The sequence below is a fragment of the Triturus cristatus genome, chromosome 2_2, assembly GCF_964204655.1.
Source record: "Triturus cristatus chromosome 2_2, aTriCri1.1, whole genome shotgun sequence".
NCBI lineage: Eukaryota > Metazoa > Chordata > Amphibia > Caudata > Salamandridae > Triturus > Triturus cristatus.
The window spans coordinates 534958184-534977907 of record NC_140582.1 but is presented as its reverse complement, the minus strand read 5'-3'; positions in this window follow the sequence as shown (position 1 = coordinate 534977907).

Here is a 19724-nt window from a genome sequence, read left to right as displayed (position 1 = left end):
ACACGCGCATGCTGTCTGCTTTGGACAGATGGCAAGACAGCAATTTTTGTCCATGCAGACACGTGCATGTGCCCACGGGGGGAATTTATTCCAAAAGGTGCTCTCCATGGCGGGAGCAGCGCTTGCGCTGCTTTCGCCAGGCGAGATCTAAAAAGCACGGGGATAGAATATAACCGACGGCGGCATATGGTATTACATGCAACAGCACCTGAGTGGGCTGTGACATAGGCAGCTCACTAACGCTGGGCAGGAGAGAGAATACAAAGCATTACACCCACTTGTCTAGGAGTGAGACAAGCAGAACGGATACCAAGGCTCCTGACTACGAGCAAACAAGCTGGTAGCACAGGTCTTAGAGTGTCCAGTGCACTACACCCCAGAGACTTTTGGCGGGATTCTAACCCCCCCTGAAAACCAGAGTGGGAAGCATAAGGGAACACATGAAAGCGCTCCAACTGAGATACAACTCACAGTAAACATACCAGTAAGTCACCATGGGGAAGACAGACAAAACGCAGCCTAAACTTGAATTAGAAGTGCGAAAGACCCCGAGATCCATAGAACCTGACCACAACAGCACAGAACCGGAAATGGACGCTGTAGACTAAACAGTGTATACAGATCTAAAACAGATCCTCACAGCCATGCCACATAGCCAAACAAAGATCAAAGGCAAAATAGACGCATTGACTTTCCGAATAGACAGGATGACAGAGAGACTCGACAAGAACACGGAGAGGCTTGACATGGTAGAGAAACGAGTGTCAGATGCTGAAGATGTCATATCAGCAAACTTGGCAGAACAAAAAAAGATGGCAAAAGCACTACAGATTCTAAAAACAAAAACCGAGGATTTGGAAGCATGTTCCAGAGGAACAACATACGCATAGTAGGAGTCACAGAGTCGACCCGCATAGACAATATGGAACAATTTTTTGAGAATCTCTTGACCACGATCCCAGGTTGAGACGCGTCCACTAACATTTTTGTGGTGGAGCGAGCACATCGTTCATTGGCCCCCAGTCCGGTCCCAGGAGCACCCCTGCATCCTATAGTCGCAAGTGTCCTTAACTCCTGGGACCAGGATGCAGCCCTTCACAAAGCATGGGAACTACGAACATTGAATTATGAGGGGATTTCACACAACAAGTGCAGGAGGCGAGACGACTATTTGCCCTGGCTAAGAGAAAGCTCCTCGAGCTCCAACTAGAATACAAAATGCTGTACCCAGCCAAACTGCAAGTCAAAGTGTGTTGCACTTTCTCAAGCAAAGGGGAGGAACTGGCAGCAAACGAAATTCACCACATGGGCATCATGAAGAAACTGAAACAATGTCAGAAGAGGAAGAACAATAGAAGCAACAGCAAACTGCAAAAACAGGCAGGTATATTTTTTACTGGACAGGAGAGCTGAAAGGGGAGAGACAGAAGTGATGCAGAGATATGGACTGTTTACAAAGATATTGAGGTAGAACACAGATCGTGATGCACATGGTTACAGTGCTAGAAGTGGACATATAGGTAAGGCTATTCGCAACATACAATGTGACTCTCCTCAGGACTTAAAAATATAACAATTGCTCTGCAGACGGTTTACCAGGGTGGGGGCTCACGTAAAGAGCCACAAGCAGAGAGATAAGGGGACAAACAGGAGGAAATACGAGGGCTAACGTCACTCCATAGGCAACTATGTCCATATGCCTGAACATAAACACAGAATAACTGTGGGAGGCAAGTCATAAGCAATAAGGCACTAGGTGGTCAATGTTTCTGGGCCAGCAGAGACTAGAGCTGCAGGCAACATCCACCCCCACATGTACTCCACTAAATACAAATTTCGGATTGGGTTTATTTTCTGTATACAGGGAAGGGGGGAGTTAAGACGGGAGGGAATACTTATCGCTATTCAAAGTTAGGGGGCATAAAGCGTGGGAGGGGGGAGATGGGGGAGGAAAAGTTATTGTTAAAGGTGAGAAAAAATGAAACACATGGCACTACACAAAATGACAATTTTACATTAAATATCGAACGGAGATTGCACAAGTGGAACAGACAACCCAGAGACCCTGCATATAAGGTTCATCACATGGAACGTGCGTGGTCCTAACAATCACAGGAAACTCAGGAAAGTAGTAGTATACTTAAAAGGACATAAAGTAGATATAGCCATCCTACAGGAAATGCACTTAATGCCTGATGTGACGATATTGACAAGACAGCGGATGTGGGGATATTATCACACCGCAGGCTTCACATCACATGCGCAAGGGGTCCTGATATGAACAGATAGTAAAGCAGGGATACATTTGACAAATATACAGGTCGACAAGGAGGAACAATATGTTATAGCCTCATGCCGAAAAGAGGATTTAGAGGTGGAGGTGGCAGGGTTATATCGTCCCCATAACAATGACCTGCACTTTTATTATAACCTCAGTAATCGTCTACTACAAAGAGGTAGCCCGCCACAAGTTTGGGGTGGAGATTTTAATTGTATATTAGACCCCAGCTTAGATAGGTCACAAGGCCCTCCCCACATTCATCGGCCACTACTAAAGCACTACAGGACTTAGCGAGTTGTACAGGCCTAGTAGATATATGGTGACACCAGAACCCGGACGAGGGGGGGGTCAACACATAGCTCGTCGGCATATGACACACAAACGCGTATAGATTATTGGCTCATATCAAAAAGCCTCATAACTAGGGCGGCAAAGTGTAAACCACTCCCTCGCACCTATTCAGACCACTCCCCAGTGATCTTAGATTTCACACTGCGACCCCGTCAGATAGCACCATTCACCGGGAGGTACTCCCTTACTCCCTGTTGGGCCCTGTCTTTAAGGCACAAATGGCACAGACAATAGAAGAATATTACAACAATAATATTGGCACAGTGGATAACTTCAGCACAGTACGGGAATCCATTAAGGTATACATTAGGAGGATCACGCTTACTAAACATGCAGGGGTCCCAATGTCCCTCAGGAATAGGTTAACGTAACTAGAGAAAGTCATAGCAGAGTTAGAAACACGACATAAGAGAACATGAAACGTGAGTGTATTAGGGGACATTAAGAACAAACTAGCTGAATATCAGGATACTGCCAATGATGAGATCAGGCACATGGGGAAGTATGCCAAAGTGAGGAGATATGGGGAAGGGGAACGCCCTAACGCTGCGTTAGCTACACTCCTATGTCCAAATAGGGAACAAGCAGCAATTGCAAGCATACTAGTTGAAGAAGGCAACATACTCTCGGACACGGAGCAGATAGCAGACAGGTTTAAACGATATTACGCTCACTTATACAGTACGCGTATCATTCATGACGAGGCTACTAGAGTGGACTATATAGAACACATAAAGATGCAATAGCTTGCCACAGAACAAAGAGAATACTTAATGGCCCCATTAGACCCCTCCGAAATAAAGTGGCATTTGCTGGAATGCAGGCAGGGAAAGCGGTGGGAATAGACGGCTTAACAGTGGCCTTCTATAAGACATTTCAGGATATTCTCGTCCCTCACCTAGTTACATTATATGAAGAAATGGCAGAGAAAGGGATTATGCCCCCATCGATGCGTGAAGCATTAATAGTCATGCAAAGACCTGGAGAAATGCCCCTCATATCAACCGTTGTCACTACTAAATGTCTACACTAAAATATTTGCGAAAGTCCTGGCCATCAGGCTTGCTCCCTTATTACCAGGAGTGGTCAGCACTGAACAAGCAGGATTTGTTCCGGGCTAAACATTAACGTATAATTTATGGACACTATTTGGCACTATACAATATATTGAGCTGAAGGTGAAGGTGGCAGCCGTATTTTTAGATGCTGAAAGGCATTTGACTCGGTGGAGTGGGGCTTCCTAAAGGCCGTTTTGAGTAGAATCAGGATAGGTGAAATATACCTCAAACTTATAGGGCCCGATTCACAGAACTAACTTAAGACAAAATTCTAAACATACTACTTTTGGTATTCACAGAAGGCATTTAGTAGTAGTAAAGTTAGGATTTTGTCTTAAGTCTGTCTTAAGTCTGTCTTAAGTTTGTCTTAAGTTTGTCTTAAGTCTTTCTTAAGTCTGTCCTACTACTCTTGGTATTCACAGAAGGTATTTAGTAGTAGTAAAGTTAGGATTTTGTCTTAAGTTTGACTTAAGACAGACTTAAGACAGACTTAAGACAATCTTAAGACAAACTTCAGACAAACTTAGGACAGACTTAAAAAATACTTAAGACGGACTTAAGACAGACTTAAGACAAAATCCTAACTTTACTACTACTAAATGCCTTCTGTGAATACCAAAAGTAGTACGTTTAGGATTTTGTCTTAAGTTAGTCCTGTGAATCGGGCACATAGAGATTCAGTATAACAAGCCAACTGCAAGGATAAGAGTGGGGAACATGATCACGACCCCTATAGAAATCACAACAGGCACCAGGGTCGCCCTCTTTCACCCATGCTGTACGCCATAGTAACTGAACCTTTGGCTTGCACCTTGAGGGAATACCACTGCCATAGAGGAATACAATTCCCTGGCTATAGACTTATAATCTCAACATACGCCTATGATACATTATTATACATTCGCGACCCAGAATGGAATCTCTCTCGAGTATTGAGAGAGGTAATTCCGCTTTGGGGGTCTCTCTGGACTTCAAATTAATTGGGATTAGTTCATTATCTTCCCACTCTCCCCCAGTATGGCACAGATAGCATCGGAATTCCCTCTTCGCTGGTCAGAGAACCTGTCACATACCTCGGCATACAAATACATATAGACTCAGTGCAGGTACTTAGGGAAAAGTAGGGTAAGGCGATCCAAAAATTGGAGGAAGATATTGAAAGATTGATCAAACTCCCTTTATCTAGGATGGGGCGCATAGTGTCCATGAAGATGGTTGTACTCCCTAGATTTCTGTTCCTGTTCCGGAATATCCCAATAATATTGTCATGAGCATTTTTTGACAACTTATAGTCTATATAACTGATCTGGGCGGGTAAACAACTCAGGGTACAGTGGAAGATACTGGTATTACCATATGACATGAGAGGCCCTAACCCCCTGATCAAGAATTATACTATGGTGCCACACAAGGGGCTCCAGCCCTCTGTTGGCTGGATGACAAGTACACACTACCACATATACATATCGAAAGAGATGCAGCCACCCCACACATGCTCCCCAGAACACTAAGGAGTCATGAAGTCCTAGGCTCACTGAACTCGACAATGCAGGCCTGGAAACGAATACAAGAATATTACGCGGGCTCCATCATATAGTCCCCCCATATGGAGGTAGAATGGTGCACTTGGTTCCGAATAAGTCAGGAAAGAGGGGTAGTGAAGGCATTGCAAACTCTGGAAATCACCGAAATGGGGGACTTCTTTGAAAATGGAGTGGTGAAGGAATTGGAATCCTTTCAAGATGTCACAGAGGCACTAAAACCTATAATACAGTTCCAATACTTTAGAGTGAGGCATGCTTTAAGGGAAATACTAGGTTAAGATATGCAGGAGCCACCGAATATTCCTGCGCTAACAGCCCTAATACAGGCGGATTCCCACTCAAGGTTAATAATGAAAATATATGCATCAGTGCAGGAAGCGCACAGACCAAATATCACAAAAGCGAGACTATAATGGCAGAGTGATTTGGACAGAGCAATAGATGATAAATGTTGGCAACACTGCTGCTCTTTGACCCGATCAGTGTCACTGAATGGCAGGCCTAGGCTAATTCATTTTAAATACATAAACAGAACATATTACACCCCAGAGAGACTTTTTTGATACTGGCTCAGTAACACAAAGGAATGTGCATGATGCCACACAAATACTGCTGATTTCATGCATGCCACCTCCCATAGATTCTGGGGAAAGAATCATCCGAAAGCACACGTTTGTGCTTTTAAACTTGATGCATTTCTTTTCTAAATAGTGCGCGGCTGTGGGGCTGATTGTTTGCCTTTTGAAAGTATTTATTTTCAATGCAGGTCATGACGGACGCTGTGATTATCATAAATACTTTTAAAAGGCCCACAATCATCCCCGCAGGCGTGATGCATTCAGAAAAGAAATTCAGCAAGTTTAGGATCTCAACGTGTGGTTTCTGATGATCCTGGATCCTGAAAGCACAAGTTGTGCTTTTAAACTTGCTGCAATGCCCATAGGGCTAAAAGACCCCCTCCCTCCCCCGTCGTGTGTCTCAGCCCGGGCTGCTGTGGCTTGAGCTGTGCAGTGCCAGAGCACGCCAGAGTTTTCACAGGTCTTTAAAGACTATTTGCATATTTACATATGTTTGTAAACTGGTTACCGAGGCTTTGTTGTTGTTTCTAGTTCTAGTACCCATTGGTCCCCCACTCTGCCCATTCCTTACATTTGTATTTCACATTTACTGCCGTAGTGTGAGAATGCATTTCATCAAAAAGAATATAAAGTAGAGTTTCCAAAAGACAAATGCCACTCGTGTTGTTTAAAGAGCCTGCAAAGACCTCTCCTTGAAACTAAATAGGGTTATAAATGAAAACGTATGTATTCATTTGTAATGTGACTTTTTTGTTATTGTTCCCTTTAATTATCAGTCATGGATCATTCAGGCAGCCCTAGAACACAATTAAAATTGCTTTCTATTTATATTTGCTGTTCGAAGTATGCACAGATAAGTTCTGAAAATACGGCTTTAGGTGACTGCTTATTTTTGTACCGTCTGGGACATCAAAATAATGAGCTGGCAAACCTAATTATAAGACTGGAAGTTTTTTGCAGGATCAGCACATTATTTATTTTCTCCACCCTCGATAACGGATTATTTGTCATAATAGCAACAGTTTAACTTATATCTGAAACCCTATGCCACCGTCAATAACAATCTGGGCAACTTCAAGTGTCTGGGAATGCACCCAACATTCAAACAACTCACTCCTCATTCTCGCCCTTCACTTTCCCGCTCTCCCTGCACTCACAGTGATCACAATGCACTCACACTGATCACGATGCTTTCACACCATTCACCCGCTCACCCTGCACTCACAGTCATCAGTCTGCACTCACAATACACTTGTACTGTTCACCCTGTACCCCACCCTGCAGTCGCACAAGCACACTACTCACTCTGCACTCATGTGATACTTCACTCACCGGTCCCCCTCACTGCTCAATCTGCAATCTCAGTCAAACAAGCCCATCACTAGCCATCCATTTATTCATCCCACTCTGCACTTACATCCACACCCACAGCACAGACGGTTAATGTGCCTGCTACAAAGAGCGCTTACCATGCAGATCACAGAACTGAGTGTGATGAAACTATGAGCAGCGCAATTAAAAAATGAAATGTTTGTCAGAAAGGTGCTATAGAGAGATGAGATGCACTGTTGGTGAGTGGTATTGAGGGAATTCATTGAGAAGGAGGAAATGCGGGATGGGGTGCCAAATAAGACTGCTGCACAGTGTGTGATCAGGGCCTGCCCTGGCTGGGTGTGTTAGCCCCACCCGAAGCTCGGGTCTAGTTGCTCCCCTGATCACAGCGAGATGCTCCCCTGATCACATAGTCTGTCATGGGCTGAATGTAACATAAATTCTTTTAATAGGCAAACCATCAACCCCGCATTTTAAAAAAGAAATGCAGAAAGTTTTATATAGTGCAAACTCAACCCAAAAGTATTGGAGCGATTTACATGATTTATTTATTTGTATGCATGGGGAGATTAACTGATTTGCCGAGAATCACAGAATGTTAATCTGACCTGAGACTGAAAAATTATCTCCTAATTCAGCAGCTCGAGCATTAAGCCACAACCTCTACCACAAGTACGGAAGCATTTTTAATATTATAAAAACTTTATGCATCAAACAACCATTGACAAAGTCAATCGTCCTGGCTTCTTGTAGGTGTAATGTTATGTAGTATCCTGCATGTTATAATGTAAGGTGTTTTATCAGCCCTGCTCTGCCAGTGCCTGTGCTCTGACTCATTAGAATGTTGGAGTCTGATGATGCCTCGGAATGTTGGGACAGAGAGAGACTGAGCGACAGTTGGTCATGGGCTGAGCAGCTGACAGGCAGCTCCTGGTGGGGCTCTGATCTACTTCATAACTACATGATGTCCTGTACCTTACTACATGCTATCTTCTTGGAATAAAGTATCTTCAAATACTACCTTCCTGAGTGGACCTTCATCACTACATTTTGTGGCGACGAGGATGGGATCCGAACCCACGCGTGCAAAGCATATTCGTCCAGTTTTCCTCGTGGTGTCATTCTTATTGCCATCCTTGGTTTCTGGATCTATACTCATTGTTGTCGTCTTTTGTCTCCAGCCTTCCCTTGTTCGCACTTTCGTTCTTTTCCTTCCCTGTTTAGGAGGAAATCCGTAACTCCCTCTTCCCTGTGTCTGTGTGGAGGCTGGTGTCCGTTTTCCATCGTGCCTTGTTCTTTCTTCCCTTCCTGCCTGCCTGGCCAGTGGGTGCGTTCGGGGGTTAGTCTTTGGTGCGTCTGTGTCCTTCTCCCCCTGGTTGTTTCCATCTTCTGGTTAATTGTTTTTTCCTCTCACCTTTTCTATGTCTATGAGTCTGGGTTATCTCTGTCGGGCTTCGCTTAACTCTTCCCTTCCTCTTCTTCTTCTTCCTCCTCGTTTTCTTCCACCTGTCTCTTCGCGCTGCTTTGCTTACTACTTTCCTTGATGTTGTTTCTGTTCCTCTGCTGTTCTTCCTTGTTATCTCTTCTTTAGTTCTCTCTCGCTATTTGTATTCACTTATTGGTTTAATGCTTCTGTTAGAACGAAAGGGGATATGTAGTATCCTGCATGTTATAATGTAAGGTGTTTTATCAGCCCTGCTCTGCCAGTGCCTGTGCTCTGACTCATTAGAATGTTGGAGTCTGATGATGCCTCGGAATGTTGGGACAGAGAGAGACTGAGCGACAGTTGGTCATGGGCTGAGCAGCTGACAGGCAGCTCCTGGTGGGGCTCTGATCTACTTCATAACTACATGATGTCCTGTACCTTACTACATGCTATCTTCTTGGAATAAAGTATCTTCAAATACTACCTTCCTGAGTGGACCTTCATCACTACATGTTACGTGTATTATATATGTGAATGCAATGACAGAAAAAGCAAAATATCAGTTGGTGGCACACTATGACAAGCACAGATTTCCAGCGTAATTGCTTTTAAGCCACGCCCTTAATGGCATTAGTCAAGCCCCTTTGAGAGACCCCCTAGTTTTTTCATCCCACTTAAAGCCCTGGTCTACACGCAGGGTCGGGTTATTGGCGCACATAGCTTTGTCTGCAGCGCACAGAGACCTTACTCTGCCGCACACAGAGGAACAAAATTAGAGAGGACATTGATTGCAACACACAGTGAGACGTACATATCACAAATTATTACCCCCTGCTAGCCGCTCCCCTAAAACTAACTGGCCTCCATTTCAGGCATACTTGGTGGGGAAGGAAATGGGGGAAGCTGAAGGCGTGCAAGAAATAGACAGGCAACGAGAATGCAATAGCACCCCAGAGAAGACACAGGCTAGGTGGGACGAGACGACAGGAGAATGAATAGGTATCCAGACACCGTCAGAGGGGAAAAAACAACAGGATCAGGTGTGCATGAGGGTAGGAGTACACTCCGAAAATAGCAGGAAAGAAGTGTTGTATGTATGTGTACTTACCCGCTAAGTAATCCAACAATCCAGTTGAAAATGGTTATATTTGATATGATGTATTATTGTATGCGATGATATGATAACTACCTAACCAATGTCATGTTGTAACATGGTATATTGCTTCTTCAATGTGTTTCATAAAATAAAATAAGAATAATTTGTTTTTAAAGTTACGTTGCTTGAGGCCGCAACAAGCAGCCAGCATTAACACGGAATAGTTGGCATCTCTAAAAACCACATAAGACAAAATATATGGCAAGCCAGCATGAGCAATCTCTAACTTCTAAGAATATACAACTAAGGCAGCAAACCATGAGAGGTAGGCCTCATAAAAATACTTTTGGGATGCCTCTTCAACTGCCAATCATCTTGCTATCAGTGCTGGGTGCTTTGATTTGGGAGGAGACTCACATAAACTTGTTTATGCTCCATGAATCCAACCAATGGCCGAAGTCTCCAGGAAAATGGTCGGCTTTGCAAACCAAGTCACCCATTTTGGAATGCCTGGTTTATGGCTACCAATTACAGAGGTTCAGGACTGCTTACCTGATTAACACACCTCCATGCTGTGTGCACAAATTACATAAGAATTTTGAATTTTACGCACAGGAATGTATTCAATTCATAGTCAAACCTGATGTAACACTATTTTCTTTTTCCCATCAATGTGAAATATGTGCATAATTAAAATTCAGACTGCATAATGGTAGGAAAATAGTACAATTTGGCAAATGTATATTTACCACCTGTTTTCTTTCCCTGGAAAATGTATTTCCATGAAATGTACTATACCCTCTTTGTGAAAATGTGTAATAGTGATTTAAATTTCTACACTTTCCACAGCACTTACACCTGGATCATTCAAAAATTAAGATATGTGCTGGGAAAGGATTGGTATCTTTTATAAATAACCTTAAACTTACCACTAGTCACATTCCACTCATTTGCACTTCAATTCTATGACTAGTCCTTTTCTTGAAACACCCACAACTATTCATTCAGGGTGAACAAATGTGAAGTTACAGCTTTACTTTAAATAAACATTATATTTCTAAATAACACCTCTGCATGCATGACTTATGCATGTCTGACTTTGAAACTTGTGACAATGTCACTTGCATGAACCACAACTCATTACATAGATTAGCCATGCTTATGCATCTAACAAGCATTGTGAACTGGGCACAATTTGTCCTCAAAATTCATAGACTTGTAAATTCTTCATCTGAGAAAACATCTCAAGACTTCAGTAATGTACTAGCTTTCAGTTTCTATGGAAACCACTTTTTGTTTGGAGAACATGATATTAAATGTACACTGTTGAATACATTTTTTTCACATTTTACTTCATGAAATCAAGTGCACTTTGATGTTTTACATTGAGCAATTTTCAATTTAGCAATCCCATCACAAAGTAATGTTTTTGAATTTATGGAAACGTTCTCTCAGATAAGCCCATATTTCCTGTTAATAATTTGGAGCATAATTTACCTCTGTTTCTGCAGCTGATAAAGAAACTAGTAGAATGTCCCAAATATTTGACAATTGAGATAGATGTAAATGATGTTGATTTTTAACTAATCGAGGGTAAGGCATGAAACGCTAGTGTACTCAAGGAAGACTGAGGCAAGCACTGGAAAATGCGAAAACGCTGGTGTTATCTCCCAGCCTGTTGGCTTTCTCAGTGTTTATTTTGTTTTGTCCAGGTTTTTCCAAAACTTTAGAGTTGGGGAAGCTGACAATTGGCTAAAAGCAGAAATATCAAGCACAAACAATGGATTTCCCTCCACCATTCTATCACCATAGGGGAATCTGATAGGCACTAGAATGTTAGGATAAAAAATATTGCTACAAATTTAGCAACATAACTGGAACAAGTCTCAGTTCCTCAGTTTTCATTGTCCTCAGGGCATCAATGTATAAGCAGATAAAGGCCCTCATCATGGGTTGGCCAATGCATTCTGATATATATGGTGACACCTGTTACAACTTTTGTGTTAAATATCAGCAGGCCAATCGTGCCAATATTGGGGAAAATGGCCAGTAAATACCGGAGCATGCAGATTTTGTTGAGGTAAGTACCAAAATCAGGATGTTATCACCCAAAACCTGTGATAAGCAGTAAGTATTGCAACTAATAATGACCATCTCCTGTTGGTGATGGTTTTTATGGGTTGCGACAATTATCTCATGCAATAGTAGCCAATTCCTCAAAGAGGGCCATAATAATTTATTTAGAACCTTTTAGTCAGTGACCTCTAAGATGTGAATGGGGGCGTGGGAGTGGCAACAATTCAACATATGAACTAAATGTTGAGGTTTCTTGCACTTCATACGCAGACCAAAAGTCGCCTAAAGATGCATAGTGCAATCTATGCCAGATAACAGATTAGGATCTTAACAACCTAGAGGAAATTAGGGCGACATGCATTATTTGAGTTCTTTGTTCCAATGAGATGGCTTAATCACTGTTGTTAAAGTTTGAGGCCACTTAGTGCATATAGTGTGCCTCCTCTTCATGCACAGTCACAATTGTAAGTCTTCAAAGGCCCTATGCTTTGGCAGATCAATTGCTCAAACACTACGGGCCTGATTCACAAAGGGCCTCCGCACTCATGGTGGAGTCCTTGCACTTGTGGCGGAGTCCTTGCAGCCATGGGGGAGTCTTTGTACTAGGGGTGTAATCGCTGCAATGAGAATTCTCATTTTTCATTGCAGAGATTCCGCCCTGAGTGTTGAGACACCTCCACGACTGCGGGGCCTCCGCCACGAGTGTGGAGGCCCTTTTGTGAATCAGGCCCTAAATTTCCTTGCACAAAGTAAAATCTCCTCAAGATCTAATTACGTTTGCATTAGGGCTTTTAACGTTAAGCTGGACTGGGCCCTCACACCCAAACTGTCTCATTGTTCGACTAATGATATGCATGTCATCATAACTCCCAAGGCTTGTGCTGGCATGGACATTGATTTGGTTACTCCTTACACTAAATCCGAAAGCCTGGATGTTGGGTTTTGCCACTTGACATAGGGAAAGCAAACTTTGTGTGGACAGCATTTTTCTGATGCTGGAACCGTAGCTCCTCCTTGAAGCAAAATTAAAGAAAGTTAGAGGGGGAAACATTTTTTAACCCCTTGCCTGCTCATGACGGAACCACTCCGTCATGAGCCATGGGCGCCGTGTGCTCATGACGGAGTGGTTCCGTCATGCTGCGGCCGTTGGCGGCCGCTCCGCCCACGCGGCGCTGATTCCCCGCCTGTGCGGGCAAATAATGCAAGTGGGCGGAGTCGTGACGGAACCACTCCGTCATGAGCACAGCGCGCCCGTGGCTCATGAAGGAGTGGTTCCGTCACGAGCATGGCGGCGCCGCGCTCACCCCGAACCCCCCCCAGCGCCTCGGCAAAATTCGTGCCGCGGCGAAGGGGTTATACATGCATTGGCAAAGCCAATAGATCTCGTCTATGTAAAAGCTATTGGATTTGCCAATGTCTTTTAGCCATGTTGTAGAGCAGATTGGTTATTGTGCAGCATTACTAAAAGGAATAAAAACGTGCTATAGAAGTTGTTAAAATGAAGCGAGATCATGCAGGAAGGTAAATAGCTTCTTAAAAAATATTTATCTTTTAGCCATGCTGCACAGCAGTCACCCTCCTGTACGATAGGTGGTCTGGGCGATTGGGTGTGTTATGCGTGTGTCAGGTGTGTTTGTGAATGACTTAAACATTATGCCCTGTACTTCGTAATCAGGATAAGCTGCCTACGGCGGCCATCTTCGTAAAATATTCACCTGGGCAACAAAAAAGAAACAATAATTATATGTAAAAATGACATCAATGTATTTAATCTTTACTCCAATCTTTTCAGAATAATTATATTTATATCTAACCTTTCCATTTTATTTCTTTTACAGTTTATTATGAGTCCTACATTTTAATGAATGAGAAGCATCAATTAAAGTAATTAGTAGATTAATTTCAAGTTTACCGTTTACCTCACAGCATCAACTAAAACCCCTTCCAGAATGGCCCTCCTATGCTAGTGCCAACAAGACGTTTTGTCACTATTTTCTCTCTCTGAAGTAGCCGGGCACCAGCTTTACTCAATACGGTTTACTTCCAAATGCTGCAATCCAATTGGCCGCTTCGGATTCAAACCTATAACTGGGCAGCTTTATGACCCAGGGCATTATTGCTCTAACTCAAACTGGGGGAATTGACAATGGCTGGCATTTTTGGGGGGAGTTATAGAGTGCAAACTCGACTCTAGAGCGCGTGACATGAGCACCAGTTCCGTTCCACAAGAACACATTCATTTGTTGTTAGGCACGAGGAGATTAAGTGATTTGCCCAGAATCACAGGATGTTGAGCCAACGCTGAGACTCGACCCTGGTTCCCCAAATCCAAAGCCGTTATGCCATATTGACTAGGCAGTTCATAGTTCCGTATGAGAGAAAGGATCAGTCGTGATCTCCATGGTGTTTCTATGATGCTGCTGTCCCATTCCTGTCGGGAAGAGACTTGCTGTGCTTAATTTGTAAACATAGAAGTGCCAGGGACCTCTTCAGGTGGTAGCTTCCGCTTGCACCGCCCATTGCTGCTGTCAGAGCTGCCAATAACAGGAACAACACAACTACTAACCGTCACACACCTACAAGTGTGACAATTCTGACTGTTCCTGACCCCCAAAACTCCTAGGATGGTCTTGACAGCAGGTATCAGTTATTTTTAAAGTGCATTGAATTATTAAACAACTGTTATTATGCTCGTCTCTAAATGAGACAAAGAGCACCACCATGCAGCAAACTGCCATAAGTGCTGGTGTTGACAATTAAGTGCCAGTGCCGAGCACCAGAAACCATAGGCTCAAATTAAGCACTGGAGAGTTGGTGTCTTTTTCCTCGGCCTCATCATCTAAATTTACAATTATCAGCTGTACCATTGGGGTAGGCTGGGAGGAGTACCCGATCCAAACGTTGTGGCCACTTAAAATGTTAACATGCAAGTTGTACGCACAGTGCTTCAATATTGCTACAGTTGACGTTCTGAGTGTTAAATGACTACTTGCAATTTTAGGTATTTATGGTTTAATTGCGTTAAATCGTTTTTGATTGTGTTTTTATTGGTTCGTGCCGATATTGGATAATTTCAGAATGAAATAATTAAGTGAAAACCGAGAAAGTGCCGAATGCTAACGTGATTTATTCTTCCAGGGTTCATTCCGTCATTTATTCAGATAACGCCGGCGTGAGTCCCTGTGTGCTCTGTACTCAGGCTTGACACGGGGACAGTTGACAGACAGCTGTGCGGACCCTCTAGTTCAATTTCAGAGCAGGTGTCTATATATGTGCGGTTTTCTTGCAGAGTGCATTCGTGCAAGGGGCCACTGCCGATATGAGACCGGCTGAGTTGTGCGTTTTTCGAGGTGGGCGTGCAAAAGTCGCCTGGTATTTTTGTAATAATATCCAGCATCCCGTGGAAAACAAATAAGCCCCTGGCCTATCTTCGGAGCTTTTTTTTCAGAGACAGCGGAAGGGCTGGGTGATAAAACACAATTGTAAGGGGGTACAAATGTACCGACACTATATGCCGACCCTGCTAATCTGCAGTTAGTATGTGCAAGTGAAGCTGCATTTAGCAGTTGTGCCACAGTGGATGAGAAAGATTCAACATCCCAGACCCATCCCGTACCTAGCAACTTCTGGAAGGTCCTTGCATGTTACTTTGTATTTCCATTATGTATCGATGTGAAAGCGTTCTGTACCTATTAGGCTCGAAAACAGTGTCTGCAAACTGAGCTGGTGGGCCTAACAGCAAGCAGCGTCTAAGCAAAACAGACAACAGAGTAAAAACAAGCATTTGCAATGCAATAGGTCTCGCATTTACGCGAGTTTGAGCTATTGGCAATGTAAATGACAATGCCTTTTATTTATATTTTGGTTTTTAAAACATAAATAAAAGGCATCGTCATTTACAATGCCAATAGCTTAAACTCGCGTAAATGCGAGACCTGTTGCATTGCAAATGCTTGTTTGTGTCTGCAGCAAGGGAGACACCCAACCTCGAACGTTACACGTCCAGTGGATCGTTCACCTCCTTCAAGCACATCGAAATGTAAAGACAATCTAGAAAACACAATTATTTACCTACTCGTTTCCATGGTAAAAAAAAAAGCATTGAAAATGCAATAGGTATCGCCTTTTATTAAGGTAAAGCAATTTGCTTTGCTATACCATACCATTAGCAAAGCAAATGGCTTTAACTTAATCAAAGGTGAGACCTATTGCATTTTCAATGCTTGTGTTGAATAACTTTCAATAGATCTCATTAACGTGTTCAGTTTTTTATTATGTGAAGAAGCACCCTCTATTTTCAGTGTTAGAGGTCCCTGTGGAAACAAGTGTTTGCTATAATAAACAGTAAATACAAGAAGGCAACAGTTCCTAAAGGGGAGGGAAGGGTTCTCAACAGTCTGATTATGATTGTGAGAGAAAAGGTCTCCGAAAGGTAATCGAGTGTGCACAAAATGGGAGTGTGCCTCCTTATAATTATGTGCCCTCACACACTCAAACGAGTGTAAAGCATCATCATAGGGGGTGGCGCTGCAGTCCCTCACCCGCCCCACAAGTTGGCTCTTTGTCGGAGTTCTTTTCAAGGAGGTGCCGTATTTGTGCATGTGGGTGTGTGGGACAAGGTGAAGTGAGTGAGTGATGATAAAATTATCTTGCGGTACCCTGAAAAAATGTTTAATAAAAGGTCCTAGAGGCAAATTAAAAAATGGGTTTGGAAACTCTCTGTTGAATTAATAAGATACCTTGTCCCGTACCACATCGCCAACCAGCGTTACCTCGTCTGAGCACTAGGTTTCCGGACACCTCGTTCAGGGAGAATTGGTCAGTCACCTATGGGAGCGGGACAGCTTATTTCGGTAAGTTCGACTTCTTTCACCCACACCCACTCAGTTACGGATGAACGCTCTCTGTCATCTAATTTCTCATTTCTAGTTATCCCCCGGCTGCCAGACGTTCCACTTCTGCAGCCCTTCCTTCAACACAAGAGGGTTAGTGCCGCCTCTTCTGTTTTCTTACTTAGACTTTTTACAAACTTTTTCCCCCTCTGTATTTTAGCACACTACGCGCCTATGTGCTTTTGCGATCCCTGGCCCTCAGTTAGCATGTGGCCTGTGCGCCTTACTACGTACGCATCTCTATAGGCCCCCTATTTTCACCCTGACGATTTCCTTCATGTCGGGTTCGTAACTTCGGACCTTGGGTTTCATCCCGCCCTTTCCTATCACACACCCCCATGCTGCCATCATGATCCGGATTCTTTCTTCTTCAGTGCATTCCGGACGGCGTCAGCTCTACTAGCAACCTTCCATTTAGCCCTCCTCATTTTGAGCCCGGGCCACCACACCATCCCCATTCAGGACAATTTTGTCCCTCACCCCTGACTTTTGCGGGCAATTTCCGCCGCATGATTCACTCTTTAACTTCAGCTTCCTCCTCCATTCACCCCCGTGCTCTGCCGACATCCCCCCAGTCTGTCTCTCTGTCCACCCATATGGTTTTGCCCCCTCCCCCGTTTTTCTTGACAAATTGTTCCCCCCGCTACTCCTCCTTGATTTTCTGGGTAGGACCTCTCGTTCTCCTTTTCTCACATTTCCGTTATGGAGAAGAACTTCTTTTTTGGGTCCAGGATCTGGCACCTTTCTTTTCCTGCCCTCACCTGGCTTTTATGCACTTCTTGCTCCAGCCGCCTGTCAGTTTCTGATTTTCTTTTGACTGTCAGCTCTTCTGCATTTTATCCATATGCTGTACTGAATCTAGCGTCCTCTGGTGGCTTTCTCTTTTCCCCTTGTCTCCCACAGGTTCAGCTTTTTTAGAACTTGGACAAGACGGTTCTTGGACGCAGTGACGTCCCTCCTACCAAGACTCTTGCTGACTTGGCAGTATAGGGCTTTCCCTGACTCCCAGTTCTTCTTTTTCTCTATTTTGACACCCCGTCCTGAAGAAGCGCATTAGGATCCATTAGGGACCGTTAACAGGCGTGAAACATGCCGACCACTTATAACCCCAAACACAGGACACCCCCTTCACGGTTTGTGAGCAGGTTGGATAAACATCTATCCCTCCCCTCTTATTAATTCAACAGAGAGTCTCCAAACCCATTTTTTAATTTGCCTCTAGGACCTTATATTAAACATTTTTTCAGGGTACCGCGAGGTAATTTTATTATCACTCACTCACTTCACCTTGTCCCTCACACCCACATGCACAAATACGGCACCTCCTTGAAAAGAACTCCGACAAAGAGCCCTCTTGTAGGGCCCGTGAGGGACTGCCGCGCCACCCCCACGAGGAGCACCGCCCTATGATGATGCTTTACACTCGTTTGAGTGTGTGAGGGCACATAATTATAAGGAGGCACACTCCCATTTTGTGCACACTCGATTACCTTTCGGAGACAAATACCTTTTCTCTCACAATCATAATCAGACTGTTGAGAACCCTTCCCTCCCCTTTAGGAACTGTTGCCTTCTTGTGTTTACATTTACTTCTTAGGAGCATAGGCACAGGACCTGCCTTCATTTTTCTTAACCAGCTCCTCGTCCCTCTTCTTTTGTTAGTGTTGAATTGCTATAATAAACATACACAAAAAAGTGAAATATACAACCACAGAATGAGGCCCTAGAGTGAAGCATAATGCCAGTGTCCCTGGATATACGGGCGATGTATGTGTCCACGCTCCAAACTAACCCTTTCTAGGATCGTCCCTCCTCGTCTCACCCAAACCTCAGTCCACTAAAATGAGCTCCCAAAACAACCCTTTACAAATTCTTCCCTCATGTATCACGCCTTTGGCTCATCCCTAAGCCTTTCTTTACAACTATGATCTGCCTAGTCGCTTTCTATATTCTTCCCTCCTCCAGCTCTCCTTCTACTTATCTGAAACCTCATCTTACTACTATGATCTCCCTATTAACACTTTCTAGACTCCCCTATTAAATCCCTCAATTTTTTTATTCAATACAACTAGCGGACTCGCATATCCACCAATCAATTTATCTCATTTTTCTATCCTACTCCACCACTAATCCTTTTGTGTTCCGCAGTAAAGTGCCACTCGCTGAAAAGTGCTTCGACACCTCGTCAGGGGTAGTAAGAGCAATATAAATACTATTACAGTATAATACAATGTAGTTAACGGTGTACACTTGGGCATTTTGCCTAGAACAGCAAAATTCATAGGTTAAAAGTGGGATGACGTCAGAGCACCCCCGCTTTTGTACATTTGATACAGGTGTGTTGTTTATTAGGTTTTTTAGAACCCGGTTCTAGTATGGAAGGGCTTTCCCGATGCTTTTGTTTTGCAGAAAAAGAAAAGGTACAGTCCTGTCCTGAAACAAGATTGTCTCACGTGAAATACATACATGTCCTACAGTGTGCCGGAAATGTGCGATTCATTGAATATTCTGAGTGTTCCGCATGTGTCAGTTGCCAGAGTAACTGAAGACTCGAACTACCCGTTCGTTATAATTCATAATGTGCCTTCGATGCCTGCATCTTCCGCCGCTAAATAGAAGTTATAGGCGTACAGTTGTGAAGGCACTCCATTAGTAAAGTGCAGCCTAAACGTTACACACAAAAAACATTCCGGGGATTTTCAAACGTGTTATGCTTATACAAAAACGGCAATGCTCTTTAAGCATATTAACCTCCATTGATTTGATTGGGCTCTACCAAAATTAGAAGACACCGCCAGTCTAAGAGTAAAGGGAACAAGTAACGGCTAAAAAACATCCTTCATTTGTCGTGACCATTCACATTTACTCCTTTTCCTACTCACCTGTTTCTCGATCGTGTGAGGCAGAGAGGAGACGCCATGTGCGTGCACATCGCCTGTCCGTGCGCGCACATGGTTTGTCTCCTTCGTGCACCAAACTGACAACAATAAGCTCGCCAAGGCGAAGCAATGCATGCGCTGCGTTCGCTAGGCGAGACCTAATAAATCAAACAAGCGCTGTGGAGGGAACAGTAGGCAGGGAGAGTGGGAG